Raw genomic sequence first — 14,696 nt, 5'->3', positions numbered from 1 at the left:
AACCAACTATACCAAGAGAACCCAAATATCCCAAGTAGGGGGATTCCCTAGAATACCCAGCCCAGAAGACCTGAAAGATTGCATCACTGGGTCCCACAAAACATCTACTATATAAGACAAACTCAAAAAAATCTGGGTGACATAGAAGTTGGATCTAATACATAGAAACAACCACAAAGGAACAGAAAAAAATGGGGAGACAAATAAACATCCCCCAAACCAAATAAAAGGAGGAATCACCATAAAATGAAGTAAACAAAATGGAGGTAAGCATTTTGTCAGAGAAAGAATTCAGAAGAATGGTTATAACGACGCTGAAAAGGATGAAAGACAAATTCAACAACATGTGTAAGTATCAAGAGGAAATGAAGAAAAACCAAGAGGAAATGAAGAATGACACATATGCAATAAAGGACACAATGGAAAATATCAACAGTAGACTAGAAGAAGCTGAGGACTGCATCAGCGAGCTAGAAGGCAAGGTAGAAAAAAACCGACTAAGCAGAGCAGCAACTGAAAAAAATAAACTTAAAAAGCAGGAGGAGAGCCTAAGGGAGCTTTGGGACAACACAAAATAAAACAACATCTGCATAATAGGGGTGCCAGAAGGAGAGGAAATGGAGCAAGGAATAGAAAACCTGTTTGAAGAAATAATGACAGAAAACTTCCCTGATATTGGGAAGAAAAAACTCACATAAGTCCAAGAAGCACACATAATCCCAAACAAGATTAACCCCAAAAGACTGACACCAAGACACATCATAATTAATTTGGCAAACACCAATGACAAAGTAAGAATCTTAAAGGCAGCCAGAGAGAGACAAGAAGTTACCTATAAGGGATCTCCCATTAGTCTATTGACTGATTTCTCAACAGAAACCCATCAGGCCAGAGGGAATGGAATGAAATATTCAAAGTGATGCAAAGCAAGGGACTGAATCCAAGAATACTATAGCCAACAAGGCTATCATTCAAAACTGAAGGTGAAATCAGGAGTTTCACAGACAAAAAAGGCTAAGAGAGTTTATCACCACCAAGCCAGCAATGCAAGAAATGCTAAAGGGATTGCTGTAAAAAGAAGAAATAGGAAGGGAAGAAGGGACACAGGCATAAAGAATAAAAATGGTGACAAACAAGTACCTATCAATAATAACCTTAAACATAAATGGATTAAATGCTCCAATCCAAAGGCATAGGGTAGCTGAATGGATAAGAAAACATGACCCATATATCTGCTGTCTACAAGAAACCCACCTCAGAACAAAGTATTCACACAGATTGATAGTGAAGGGATGGAAAAATGTTTTCAGGCGAATGGAAATGAAAAAAATGCCAGGGTAGCAATACTTATAGCTGACAAAATAGACCTCAAAGTGAAGGCCTTAACAAGTGATAAGGAGGGCCACTTCAAATACTAAAGGGAGCAATTCAACAAGAGGATATGGTCTACCATGTTGACCAATCTGATAAACATATGCACCCAATACAGGAGCACCCAAATACATAAAAAAACTTCTGGAAGAAATCAAGGGTGAGATTGACAGTAATATAACAATAGTAGGGGACTTTAATACCCCACTAACACCACTGGACAAATCATCTAAACAAAAGATCAGCAAAGAAACATCAATCCTAAATGACTCATTAGATCGGATGAAATTAATTGACATCTTCAGGACATTTCACCTCAAAGCTACATAATATACATCCTTCTCAAGTGCACATGGAACATTTTCAAAGATAGACCACATATTGCAAGAAAGGCAAAGTCTCTTCAAATTCAAGAAGATAGAAATCATATCAAGCATCTTCTCAGATGACAATGGCATAAAATTAGGAATCAATTACAATAAAAACAATGAAAAATTCAAACATTTGGAAGCTAAATAGCATGCTATTAAACAATAATTGTGTTACCAAAGAGATCAAAGAAGAAATAAAAAGCATCCTGGAAACAAATGACAATGAAAACACAACAATCCAAAATCTCTGGGACATATTGAAAGCAGTCCTGAGAGGGAAGTTCATAGCTCTACAGGCCTACTTAAAAAAAAAAAAAAAAAAGAAGGTAATAAATTATGTAACCCTATAACTTAAAGAATTAGAAAGAGAGCAACAAGAAAAGTCCAGAGTAAGTAGAAGGAAGGAAATAATAAAGATCAGAGTGGAAATAAATGACATAGAGACCAAGAAAACAATACAAAAAATTAATAAAACCAAGAGCTGGTTCTTTGAAAGGATAAACAAGATTGATGAACCTCTAGCCAGGCTCACCAAGAAACAAAGAGAGAGGACCCTAATAAAGAAAATCAGAAATGAAAGAGGTGAAGTAACAACAGACCCCACAGAGATACAAAGGATTTTAAAAAAAATACTATGAACAACTCTACTCCAACAAATTGGACAACCTACATGAAATGGACATATTCTTAGAAAAATACAAGCTCCCAAAACCCAATTAGGAAGAATAAAAAAACCTGAATAGGCTGATAACTACTGATGAAATTGAAGCAGTAATCAAAAATCTTCCAGCAAACAAAAGCTCTGTTCCAGACTGCTTTACAGGGGAGTTTTACCAAACATTTAAAGAAGAACTAAAACCTATCCTCCTCAGACTATTAAAAAAATTCAAGAGGAAGGCACACTTCCAAGCTCTTTCTATGAAGCCAGCATTACCCTCATTCCAAAACCAGATAAAGACACTACAAAGAAAGAGAATAACAGGCCAATATCCCTGATGAATATAGATGCTAAAATCCTCAACAAAATTCTAGCAAATTGGATCCAGCCTTACATTAGAAAGATCATCTACATGACCAAGTGGGATTTATTCCGGGGATGCAAGGCTGGTACAATACCCGCAAATCAATAAATGTGATACGTCACATAAACAAATTGAGAGACAAAAATCACATAATCATATCAATCGATGCAGAAAAAGCATTTGACAAAACCCAACACCCTTTCTTGAAAAAAACTCTCAACAAAGTGGGAATAGTGGGATTATTGGTATACCTCAACGTAAAAAAAGCCTTATATGACAAACCTACAGCCAACATCATACTCAATGGGCAAAAACTAAAACCATTTCCCCTAAGAACAGGAACAAGACAGGGATGCCCACTTTCACCACTCCTGTGCAACATAGTACTGGAATTGCTAGCTATAGTGATCAGATAAGAAGAAGAAATAAAAGGCATCCAAATTGGAACAGAAGAAGTAAAATTGTCATTATTTGCAGATGACATAATATTGTATATAGAAAACCCTAAAAACTCCATCAAAAAGCTACTAGAACTAATAAATGAATTTGGCAATGTAGCAGGATATAAAATTAACACCCAGAAATCTATGGCTTTTTTATATACCAATAATAAACTCACAGAAAGAGAAACTTCAATCCCATTTACCATTGCACCAAAAAAATTAAGATACTTAGGAATGAGCTTAACTAAGAAGGTAAAAGACCTGTACTCAGCGAACTTCAGAACATTGAAAAAAGAGATAGAGGAAAACATGAACAAATGAAAGAATATACCATGTTCATGCGTTAGTAGAATAAACATCATTAAAATGTCCATACTACCCAAAGCAATTTATAGATTCAATGCAATCCCCATTAAAATATCAATGGCATATTTCACAGACCTATAACAAACACTCCAAAAATTCATCTGGAATAAAAAAAAGACCCTGAATAGCCACAGCAACCCTGAGAAAGAAGGACAAAGTTGGAGGAATCACAATACCAGTTATCAAGCTATATTACAAAGCCACTGTACTTAAACCTGGTACTGGCACAAGAACAGACATATAGACCAATGAAACAGAGAATTCAGAAATTGACCCAAGCCGTTATGCTCAATTAATATTTGACAAAGGAGGCATGAAAATACAATGGAGTCAAGACAGTCTCTTAAATGGTGTTGGGAAAATTGGTCAGATACATGCAAAAAAATGAAACTAGACTACCAACTTACACCATACACAAAAATAAACTCAAAATGGATAAAGGACTTAAACGTAAGATGGGAAACCATAAAAATCTTAGAAGAATCCATAGGCAGCAAAATATCAGACATATGTAGCAGTATCTTTATCGATACAGCTCCTAGGGCAATGGAAACTAAGGAGAAAGTAGACAAATAGAACTACATCAAAATAAAAAGCTTTTGCACAGCAAAAGAAACCAGCAACAAAACAACAAGAGAGCCCACTGCATGGGAGAACATATTTGCCAATGTTATCTCTGATAAGGGTTTCATCTCCAAAATTTGCAGGGAACTCATACAACTTAACAAAAGGAAGATAAACAATCCAATAAAAAAAATGGGTGAAGGACCTAGACACTTTTTGAAAGAGGATATACAGAAGGCCAAGAGACATATGAAAACATGCTCACAGTCCCTAGTCATCTGAGAGATGCAAATCAAAACAACAATGAGGTACCATCTTATACCTGTCAGAATGGCTATCATCAACAAATCAACAAAGGACAAGTGCTGGTGAGGATGCGGAGAAAAAGGAACCCTCGTGCACTGCTGGTGGGAATGCAGACTGGTGCAGCCATAGTGGAAAATAGTATGGTGTTTCCTCAAAAAATTAAAAATGGAACTTCTATTTGACCAGTAATCCCACTTCTAGGAATATATCCCAAGAAATCAGAAACACCAATTAGAAAGGACATATGCACCCCTATGTTCATAGCAGCACAATTTACATCAGCTAAGATTTGGAAACGGCCTAAGTGCCCATCAGCAGATGACTGGATCAGAAAACTGTGGTACATCTACACAATGGAATACTATGCTGCTATAAAAAAGAAGGAACTTTTACCATTTGCAACAGCATGGATGAACCTGGAGAGCATTATGCTAAGCGAAATAAGCCAGTTGGAGAAAGATAAATATCACATGAGCTCACTCATTTGTGGAATATAATGAACAACATACACCGATGAACAAAAATAGATCCAGAGACAGAGAAATACAGAACTGACTGTCAAACCTCAGAGGAAAGGCAGGGGCGGGGTGTGTGTGTGAGGGGGGAGGTAAGAGATCAACCAAAGGACTGTATGCATGCATATTAGCATAACTAATGGACACTGACACTGGGGCAGTGGGGGCTTGTCCTGGGGCGTGGGAGTGGCTGGGGAGGGATCGATGGGGGAAAAAGGAGACATATGTAATACTTCAAAGAAAGAAAGAAACAAACAAAAACAACAGCCAACACAGAAAAAAAAAGAAAAAAGAAAAGTATGTATTGGACTTGGGGCCCACTACATAGACTGGAGAGTATAGGGAAGAAAACCCGTCTCTATTCCATGTGAAGTCTGAGGATCCTGGTTGGCTGACCTCCTTTTACAGATATATGTTCTGGACTCCTGTCTCCACGCAGGCCTATCTTTGGAACAGTAGAAAGTTGACTACACTGTCATGTTTAGATCTTTAGAATAAGGTCTATTCTATTATCCATGAGACATAATAAAGACAGCCTCTAATTTAGTGACATCACAGTATTTTGCTGTGATGTAAGCTACTGTATATGTATTTTTGAGGAGCTCTCTTTAGCATGTTTGCTTTTCTATTATGTAAGTGACAAAAGACACATTTAAATTCTCTCTTTTCTTTGAGCTTGATCGTCATGTGTGTTAGCTAAAGGGCACATATGGAATAAATGTTATAGGGCACTAAAGAAGAGTGGGGCTATTTGGGCTCCTGACTGGCCAAGCAACAGAGTGAGTGCAGATTCTGAAGTCCCAGCCAGGGAAGAAGCAGAACAGTGTTAAAACTTTGGAATGTTCTAGACATTGATTACCATATTTAACAGTGCTTTCTTGGGCCAGCCCATCAATTTCCTCAGTTATAAAAGTAGACATTATAAAGTCACACACTGGAATAATCATAAGGGTTAAACAGTATGACATGTATATGTGGTAAGTACCCCTCAGAGATATTACTTTCTTTTTTCTTTCTGATCCTAATGGGATGTGCTTTGCACGGCACTGCTGATAGCTATCCTGGAAAATAAAACCCTTAAGAAACCTTAGATGCTTTTGTGCATGAAGTACCCTCACTGCCATTACAATTAGAGATGAACACTCTGCTAGCTCGGCTCTTCCTCCAGCAGCTGCTCCGAGGTCTGTTTGGGTGCAGGAGACCTTTCCTGGCCTTCCTCAGAACCATCATTTGTGCAGCATCCCCAGGGCTAGGAACAGCAAGCAAATGAGAGAAAGCAAGCAACATCTGGTGCTAAACAAATATCATCATCTTACAAATGACTTGTCTCTGGGATAATGATACTTGCATATGTAGAGCAGAGGGAAGTCAACACCAGGACCCGATCCTAGAAAATAAACACCTGAAAGGCAGTCATAAGACTTACTGACAGCTCCACTGTGTCTACAGCTAAATTCCATTTTGGAGAAAAGAGCAGGTGCTGATGTTCATAGCGTTTAGTCACACCAGACGGAAAGCCCACCTCTTGTTCTCTGTTTTACAGAGCAGAATTCTGTAAACAGAGAAGCACAACAGTGGGCCATTGTCTGGTGGAGGGTGAGCCTGTGCAGGCCGGGCGTGTCTCCTACCTTGTTACCCTGTTCCTGGCCAAGACTACCCCTGCTGTGCTGCTCTTGCTGGGGGACTTGGGAGTTCGTGAGATGTTCTCAGGCATGATAGAGAGAGTTATGTATGTAAGTGACTAGCAGAAATGCTTTATGCCTTGCCTGATTATTATGGGTGTTATACCCCTAAAGAAGAAAAATGTTAATGAATCATTCCATAATACTTCAGTGACTCCAACTAAGCTGTGATGGGAATGGATGTGGGCCAAATGGTGACGGAGAATTTGTCTTTGGAATCCACTTGTCATGTCCTCTCCTCAGCATGATTTTCCTCCCTCAACTGAAGTCAATCTCCTAGCCCCATGAGAGGCAACGGGTCACCTCATGCTGACCAGGCCACTGAGGATCCTTCTTGTAAGGTCCCAGACAAGCCTGCTGCCGCCAGATGTTGCATACCATGACATAAATGAGAGGTTGCACAGTGACAACCATAAATGTTTGGTTTGTCTTGCACAGTGTTTTGGAGCAAAAAAATCAATCACTTTTAGCATTTAAGAGATTTCATACGAATATCTAAATTCTTTGATTCTCTAAAAAATACTGAAAATTTTGGCAACACTGGGTTGGAGCTCAGTAGGAGATTCCTCTTTCAGATAAGCTACTGCTGTTCAGTCTGCCATCATCCCCACCACTCCCTATTGATCTCTTCCCACATAGTCAAACTTACTGTCTGGTAATTGGCTCTTTTTATTCACTCATGTTACCTTCCTGGCCCTGTAGGAACCTGTATTTTCAGTCTCTGCTATAGACTTTCCAAGCTTCCTCCCTCCATATCTGCTGTTATTCAAACCTTGTCAACTTGTGTCCATCTCCACAAACTATCCTGTTTTAGTGACAATCAAAGAAGCTCTAGTCGGATCAGCAAACTCAGAAAAATATTAGTGCTTCTTTAAAAAAATTATTTTTATTGATTTCAGGGAGAAAGGGAGAGGAAGAGAAAGACAGAAACATCAATGATGAGAGAGAATCACTGTTTGGCTGCTTCCTGCATGCCCCACACTGGGGATTGAACCTGCAACTTGAGCATATCCCTGATTGGGAACTGAACTGTGACCTCCTGGTTCATAGGTCAATGCTCAGCCACTGAGTCATGCTGGCCAGGTTAAAACTTCTTTAAAATTTATTGATTTGAGAGAGAGAGGTAGGGGGAAAGGGAGAGAGAGAGAGAGAGAGAGAGAGAGAGAGAGAGAGAGAGAGAGAGAAAGAGAGAGAGAGAAATTGTTCCACTTATTTATGCATTCATTGGTTGCTTTTTGTATGTGCCCTGATCAGGAATTGAACCCTCAACCTTGGTGTATTAGGAGGACACTTTAACTAACTGAGCTACCCAGCCAGGGCTAAATGATTCTTAATAGCTTGGTATCTTTATCAGTTAATTATGGCCATAATAATGCTGCTTAAAAGTTAATCACATTTTTTTTTTGCAGGCATACAAAAGCAAACATTTATTTAATTCACATAGCCTTCCCATTTGGTGAAGGTTAGATGTTCCAGGCTGGTTCTTGGAGGGGAAGCAGGAAGTAGCTCTGCTGCACAGGTTTCTCATATTCTTCCTGGGAGAAGTGGGCTAGCCTGGATGTGTTCTTAGGATGGTGGCAGAAGTGCAAGAAAGTAGAATTGGCACTTTTGGATTCTGCCTAGTTCTATTGGCCAACAAGTCACATGACCAGGCCCAAGGTCAAGAGGGAGAGTACTATTACTGCCCACAGCTCAAGGGCAGGGCAAAGTTACAAGGCATGTGTACAATGAAGGGTTAACCTTACCCAAAGAGAGGGCTGGTCTTTCTGCTTGGCCACTGGGAGGTGATTACTAAACTCCTGGAATGTCATGCCTGGTAGGAGTGTCTTTGTTTGCCTGGGGGTTGGTCACTGGACCGTCTAACAACATGATTTATGATAGAGGCTTTTGGTGGAGAGAATGATATCAATTCTCCCTCAGAAGTGACTGAAGACTAGTGGTCAGCCATGTGAGTAGTACGTGATCAAGCCCTAAATGAATCTCTGTACACTGGGGCTTGAGTGAGCTTCCCTGGGTGGCAATATTCTGTGTGTTGTCACACAACATGGCCGAGAGGAGGTAGCATTGTCCAGGATTCCACGGGGACAGGACACCTGGAGGCTCACATTTGGACCCCTGCTGGACTCTGCCCTATGTATCTCCTCCTTAGCTATTTTTAATCTGTATCCTTTTCCTGTAATAAAGTGTAACCGTGAGTATAACAGTCACCAGTGAGTTCTGTGAGTCCTCCTTGAATTATCAGAATTGAGGGTGGTTTTGGGAACCCCCTTGGACTTGAATTTGTGTCAGAGGTGAGCGCAGCTGTCTTATGTGGGTTGTTCCCTAACTTTGCATTTGGCCTAAATTCTCACAGATGGAAACTGGGAGGGATGAAAGTGGAAGCTAATAATGCAAACTGCCAAAATAGCCCTCTCAAGTATATCTGTATTCGCTTATTCATCTATCCAGCAAACATTTACTGAGCACCTACCTTATGCCCAATGCTATTCTAGGACCTGAGACTAAAAGAAGCAAATAAGACACAGCCTTAAAATCTAGTGGAGGAAACAAAATAGAAAAAACAAACAAATATGTGAGATAGTGTCAGATTGTGAGACATACTGTGGAGAAAAATAAAGCAGGTCAAGTTGGTGGTAGAGGTTAGCTCTTTTATATGGGGTGGTTAAGACAGACTCTTCTGGAAATTTGATGTTCGAACAGACTTGAATGAAATGAAGGTGAAAGAAACCTACAATTTAGGTTCTACAAGCAAGAGAAGGTTCTAGAGGGATGGATGAGCAAGACTGAGATAGGGGAGGAGCTAGTGAACAGGTTATTCTAGCATGATGTTAGTGAAACCCAAGGGCTTCATCCCTGGAAGGCTTTCCACGCTCGGTCCTGGGAGAACTGTGGCGTGCCTGTGAGGAACGCAGGTGAAGGCTTCTCCAAAGTGCCTCAAATGAAGTCTGAAACCAAGTTCTTTGTGTTTTGTGTTTGTGCAACTCACTTAGGTTGTGTAGTTTCTTCTTTACAGTTAACGTGGGAATCATTTCTCTGACTTTTTCCTCCCTCACAGAGGATGATCTGTGCCTCTCATGCTTCTAATTTCTAAAGTGGGGGAGAGAGGGCAAAAAAGTACAGGACGATGAGTTAGTTCTATTTATTTTGTTCATTAAGTGAACAAATGAGCACATAACTGGAAAGTACTGGGCAACTAAGAAATAGCCCAAAGGGAAACTCCTAATGGGGGAATTTTATTAAATAACATAATTTGCATATCTTTGTTTTGGGCTTCCCTCTGAGCCCATCTGTGGTTCTCAAGGCCCCTGGGTGTGTGGGCGTTGATGCTGGGAGACGTGATTTGTGGAGGGTGCATGCGAAGATCCTCTGGGTTTGAGGGAAGGGCTGTGGGAGTGGGAGCCCAGGCCATCTCATAAGAGCTCCCACAAAGGGCTGTTTGAGGGCTGAGAATCAGAAGGTGCTTACCACAAAGCCTGACTCTTGACAGGGCCCAACAATTGGTAGCTTCTGTGGTAGATTTGTAGTCAGGATGTTTGTTGTCAAGTACAGTCTTTTCTCTCAAAAGCCTCCTCTGGAGACGAGGTCCAGAAGGCACCCTCAGGGCAAAGGGTGACCTCACCTTCCCCTTTTGTAGGACTTCCTCAACCCAAGTGGCAAGAAGCAGGGTAGAGAGATGGGTGGGTACACAGGGCAGTAACCAGGGGTCATGCCCCTATCAACCAGCAAAAGTCACTAGTGGAGTTATTTGCCTGTTTGTGACGTGCTCAGCATTTGACAGGTGTGTGTCAAAAATTTATTCACCGCCCCCTCCTGCGGGACTTTTGCTTACTCTCATTTCCTTTTTCTCCTTATCCAATCTCTGCCTTCCCTGAATGCTCTCCTCACTAACTCCTTTCCTCCTGGCTGAATTGCCCTTCACCCGTATATGCCACAGCCTCACCCCAGCCTCAGACCTTCAGGAGAGAAATCGTGTAGAATTGAGAGACAAAGCAAGGTCTGCTTAGAGAAACACATAAACTTCTTGAGAACAATTTTGCTATGCACAACCTATATGCTGCTTAGGAAAGTTTGCTAGTGAACTAAAACGTGTTGGCTTCCATGCTCATCCTATATGTGCCTCTGCCCTGAGAGGGTGGGTGGGGAGAACTAATGTCATAGTTTTACTAGAAGAGCTTCCTCCTTCCTTGGCCTCCAAACTGACCGCGTCCTCAAATGTCTGAGTTCCAAATGTTATGCCATGCTCTGCTGGATGCTCTCTGAGCAAAATAAGTAACAGAGCCACACTCCTGGTGTAAGTAATAGTAAGAAGGGAGGGTTGGAGAGTCAGCAGAGGTGGTGATGGCATTGGCTGGCTCTGCTTTATGCCCAAGGTTAATGAATGCCTGCCAATGGCAGCGAGAACGCATAACCACAGTGTTTTCTAATGATTTAGGGGTTTCCTCTTTTTGAAGGAACAGCAGAAAGACATGAAGGGGGACAGCTAGTTTCAGAAAGACAAGAAGCACTTCCTTTGTGTTCATTTTTTCCTTTCCAGGAAAGTGAGACCGACCTAACTGTAAACACCTCTCACTTGTTAGGGAGACCCCAAGTTAGCACTCGGGCCTGTAGCTGTTCCACTTCAGATACACGCTGTGAAGTTTTGTTTTTAATTGTAATGTGGCCTCTCGTTAACTTAAGAATGTTTCATACAGAATGGCCTTCTCGGAAGCATGTTCAAATGTCAGTATGAAGGACCACATAGGAGATGAGGAAGAGTATGTAGGTGTGAAAACATACTCCGCATGTGACTCACACGGAGATGACAAGGAAGCCTATTTTTTAAACAAAACAAAACATCAAAAACCTTTCCTTAAAACTCCTAGTCATAGAGTGCCCTCGCAGGGATCTGATTAAATTTATATTACTAGAGTGGTCTAGTACACGTCCTACCAAGAGATTAATACAAAATGCTGTCACAGAATGGTAAGACCTCTGGGCACCTTGTTGAAACAAACATAAAAACTCTCTGGGAAGCTAGACCCACCCCCCAGGATTCCCCTATGTGAAGTCCCAACTAAAGATTAATTCATAATAAAAATTTACAAAACACAGAAAACAATCCATAAAAAAACAAGAGTTAGCAAGCAAATAAAAGTAAATATTAAAACCCCAAGAACTTCAGATAATATAATTATCAGGTATATTATAAAATAAACACATTAAAAATATATTTTTTATTGATTTCAGAGAGGAAGGAAGAGGGAGAGAGAAATAGAAACATCAATGGTGAGAGAGAATCATTGATTGACTGCCTCTTGCATGGCCCCCACTGGGGATCAAGCTTGCAATTCAGGCAAGTGCTCTTGACTGGAATCATACCCAGGACCCTTCAGTCCGCAGGCTGATGCTCTATCCATTGAGCCAAACCAGCTAGGGCTAAAATGAACACTTTAAAAAAATATATATTTTATTATTTATCTGTTTTTCAACATCTTTTTTTTTTTTTTAATCCTCACCTGAGGGTATTTCTTCCATTGATTTTTAGAGAGAGTAGAAGAGAGAGGGAAAGACAGAGAGAAATATCTATGTGAGAGAAACATCGGTTGGTTGCTCTTGCACTTGCCCTGGAGCCTGCAATCGAGGTATGTGCCCTTGACCAGAATTGAACCCAGGACCCTTCAGTCTACAGGCTGATGCTCTATCCACTGAGCCAAACCTGCTAGGGCTAAAATGAACACTTTTAAAGTTACAAAAGTCATAAAAGAAGTAATAAAAAACACAATAAAAGAATAAGATACTATCAAAAAAGACTGGACTGGGTTAAATAAGAAATCAAATATAAGTACAGAAATTAATAAAAATTACAGTTGAAAACTTAATGTGTAAACTGAAAATTATATGTATCATTGAATAAATAACTAGTGGATGAAAAGATAAATCTGAATAATATTCAGAGGCCTGCACAGAGAAATGAAGAGAGACGACACGTGGAGGAGGGCTTACTGACATGGAGTGTGGGATGGGAAGGTCCAGCACAGCTATCAGGTGTTCCAGAAAGAAACAACAGAGAAAAATGGAGGTTGAATGGTATGAATGGGCTATTTCAAGGGAATAAATGAGAATTTTACAGAATTAAAAAAGAGACAAACCTTAGCAAGTCAGTAATATAAAATTCTCTACTAGATACACATAGTATAGCTCAAGCAACACCAAGTAGAAAGGAAAGGTCCATAAAAGAACTGTTTTCTTCAAAGGAATGAGTATCAGATTGTCCAGACTTTGCCACAGCAATGATAGGAGTCAGAAGATAGTGGAATAATATATTCAAAGTCCTAAGAAAAAATAACCATCAACTTACATTATAACTGAACTGTCATTTAAGAATATGGGGAAAAAAAACCCCAAACATTTTCAGACAAATGAAAACGAAGAGCGTGTACCACTTACAGATCTTTGTTGAAAGAATTAATCAAGAATATGCTTTGGGCCGAAACAGGTTTGGCTCAGTGGATGGAGCACCAGCCTGCGGACTGAGGGGTCCCAGGTTCGATTCCCATAAGGGCATGTACCTTGGTTGCGGGCACGTCCCCAGTAGGGGGTGTGCAGGAGGCGGCTGATCGATGTTTCCCTCTCATCGATGTTTCTAGCTCTCTATCCCTCTCCCTTCCTCTCTGTAAAAAACCAATAAAATATATTAAAAAAAAAAAAAAAAAGAATATGCTTTGGGAGAAATTAACCCTAAAAAGAAGCAGTGAGATGTATGACATTAGGTAGACTTGAACAAATATTTAATTTTAGGATGCCTCCCAAAAATGCATACACACACTTTGAATAATTATAAAGGCAATATTTATTAAAATGCATTTCATTTTCAAAATTGAGCTATCAGCTGTTAACTAGCTCTCTATCCCTCTCCCTTCCTCTCTGTAAAAAACCAATAAAATATATTAAAAAAAAAAAAAGAATATGCTTTGGGAGAAATTGACCCTAAAAAGAAGCAGTGAGATGTATGACATTAGGTAGACTTGAACAAATATTTAATTTTAGGATGCCTCCCAAAAATGCATACACACACTTTGAATAATTATAAAGGCAATATTTATTAAAATGCATTTCATTTTCAAAATTGAGCTATCAGCTGTTAACTAGCTCTCTATCCCTCTCCCTTCCTCTCTGTAAAAAACCAATAAAATATATTAAAAAAAAAAAAAAGAATATGCTTTGGGAGAAATTGACCCTAAAAAGAAGCAGTGAGATGTATGACATTAGGTAGACTTGAACAAATATTTAATTTTAGGATGCCTCCCAAAAATGCATACACACACTTTGAATAATTATAAAGGCAATATTTATTAAAATGCATTTCATTTTCAAAATTGAGCTATCAGCTGTTAACTAGCTCTCTATCCCTCTCCCTTCCTCTCTGTAAAAAACCAATAAAATATATTAAAAAAAAAAAGAATATGCTTTGGGAGAAATTGACCCTAAAAAGAAGCAGTGAGATGTATGACATTAGGTAGACTTGAACAAATATTTAATTTTAGGATGCCTCCCAAAAATGCATACACACACTTTGAATAATTATAAAGGCAATATTTATTAAACTGCATTTCATTTTCAAAATTGAGCTATCAGCTGTTAAGTGTATATACCTTTTAGGGGGACATCCTGCATATTGCAAAACTAATTGGGGAGTAGAAAAACAAGGTGGAATGAAGGCACTGGTCACAACAATATGTAAGAAGGGCAGGAGATGAGCAGAGATCAGGCATTCAGGCATTTTTGGGAGAAAGGTGGCAATATTGGTTAACTTTAGACTATTAAATCAACTATGCTTACTAAAAGTTCTGTAAAGGTAATCACTTAAGATAAAAAATTGTATGCATAATTTTCAAACCAGTAGAGAGAACATCATTGAGTATAAAAAATTTGGTTAATATTAACTAAGTGCAAGAGAGGACAAAAAGAATCAGAAAAAAAATCAGGTTAAGTATAAAGCAGGAAACAAGATGACCCAAAGAAATTCAAATAATAGTAGGAGTCAGAAAAAGGGTCAATTTAAACTCTTAATTAGAAA

The sequence above is a fragment of the Eptesicus fuscus genome, chromosome 9, assembly GCF_027574615.1.
Source record: "Eptesicus fuscus isolate TK198812 chromosome 9, DD_ASM_mEF_20220401, whole genome shotgun sequence".
Classification (NCBI taxonomy): domain Eukaryota; kingdom Metazoa; phylum Chordata; class Mammalia; order Chiroptera; family Vespertilionidae; genus Eptesicus; species Eptesicus fuscus.
The sequence above is the reverse complement of the archived record's forward strand: the minus strand, read 5'-3'. Positions refer to the sequence as shown.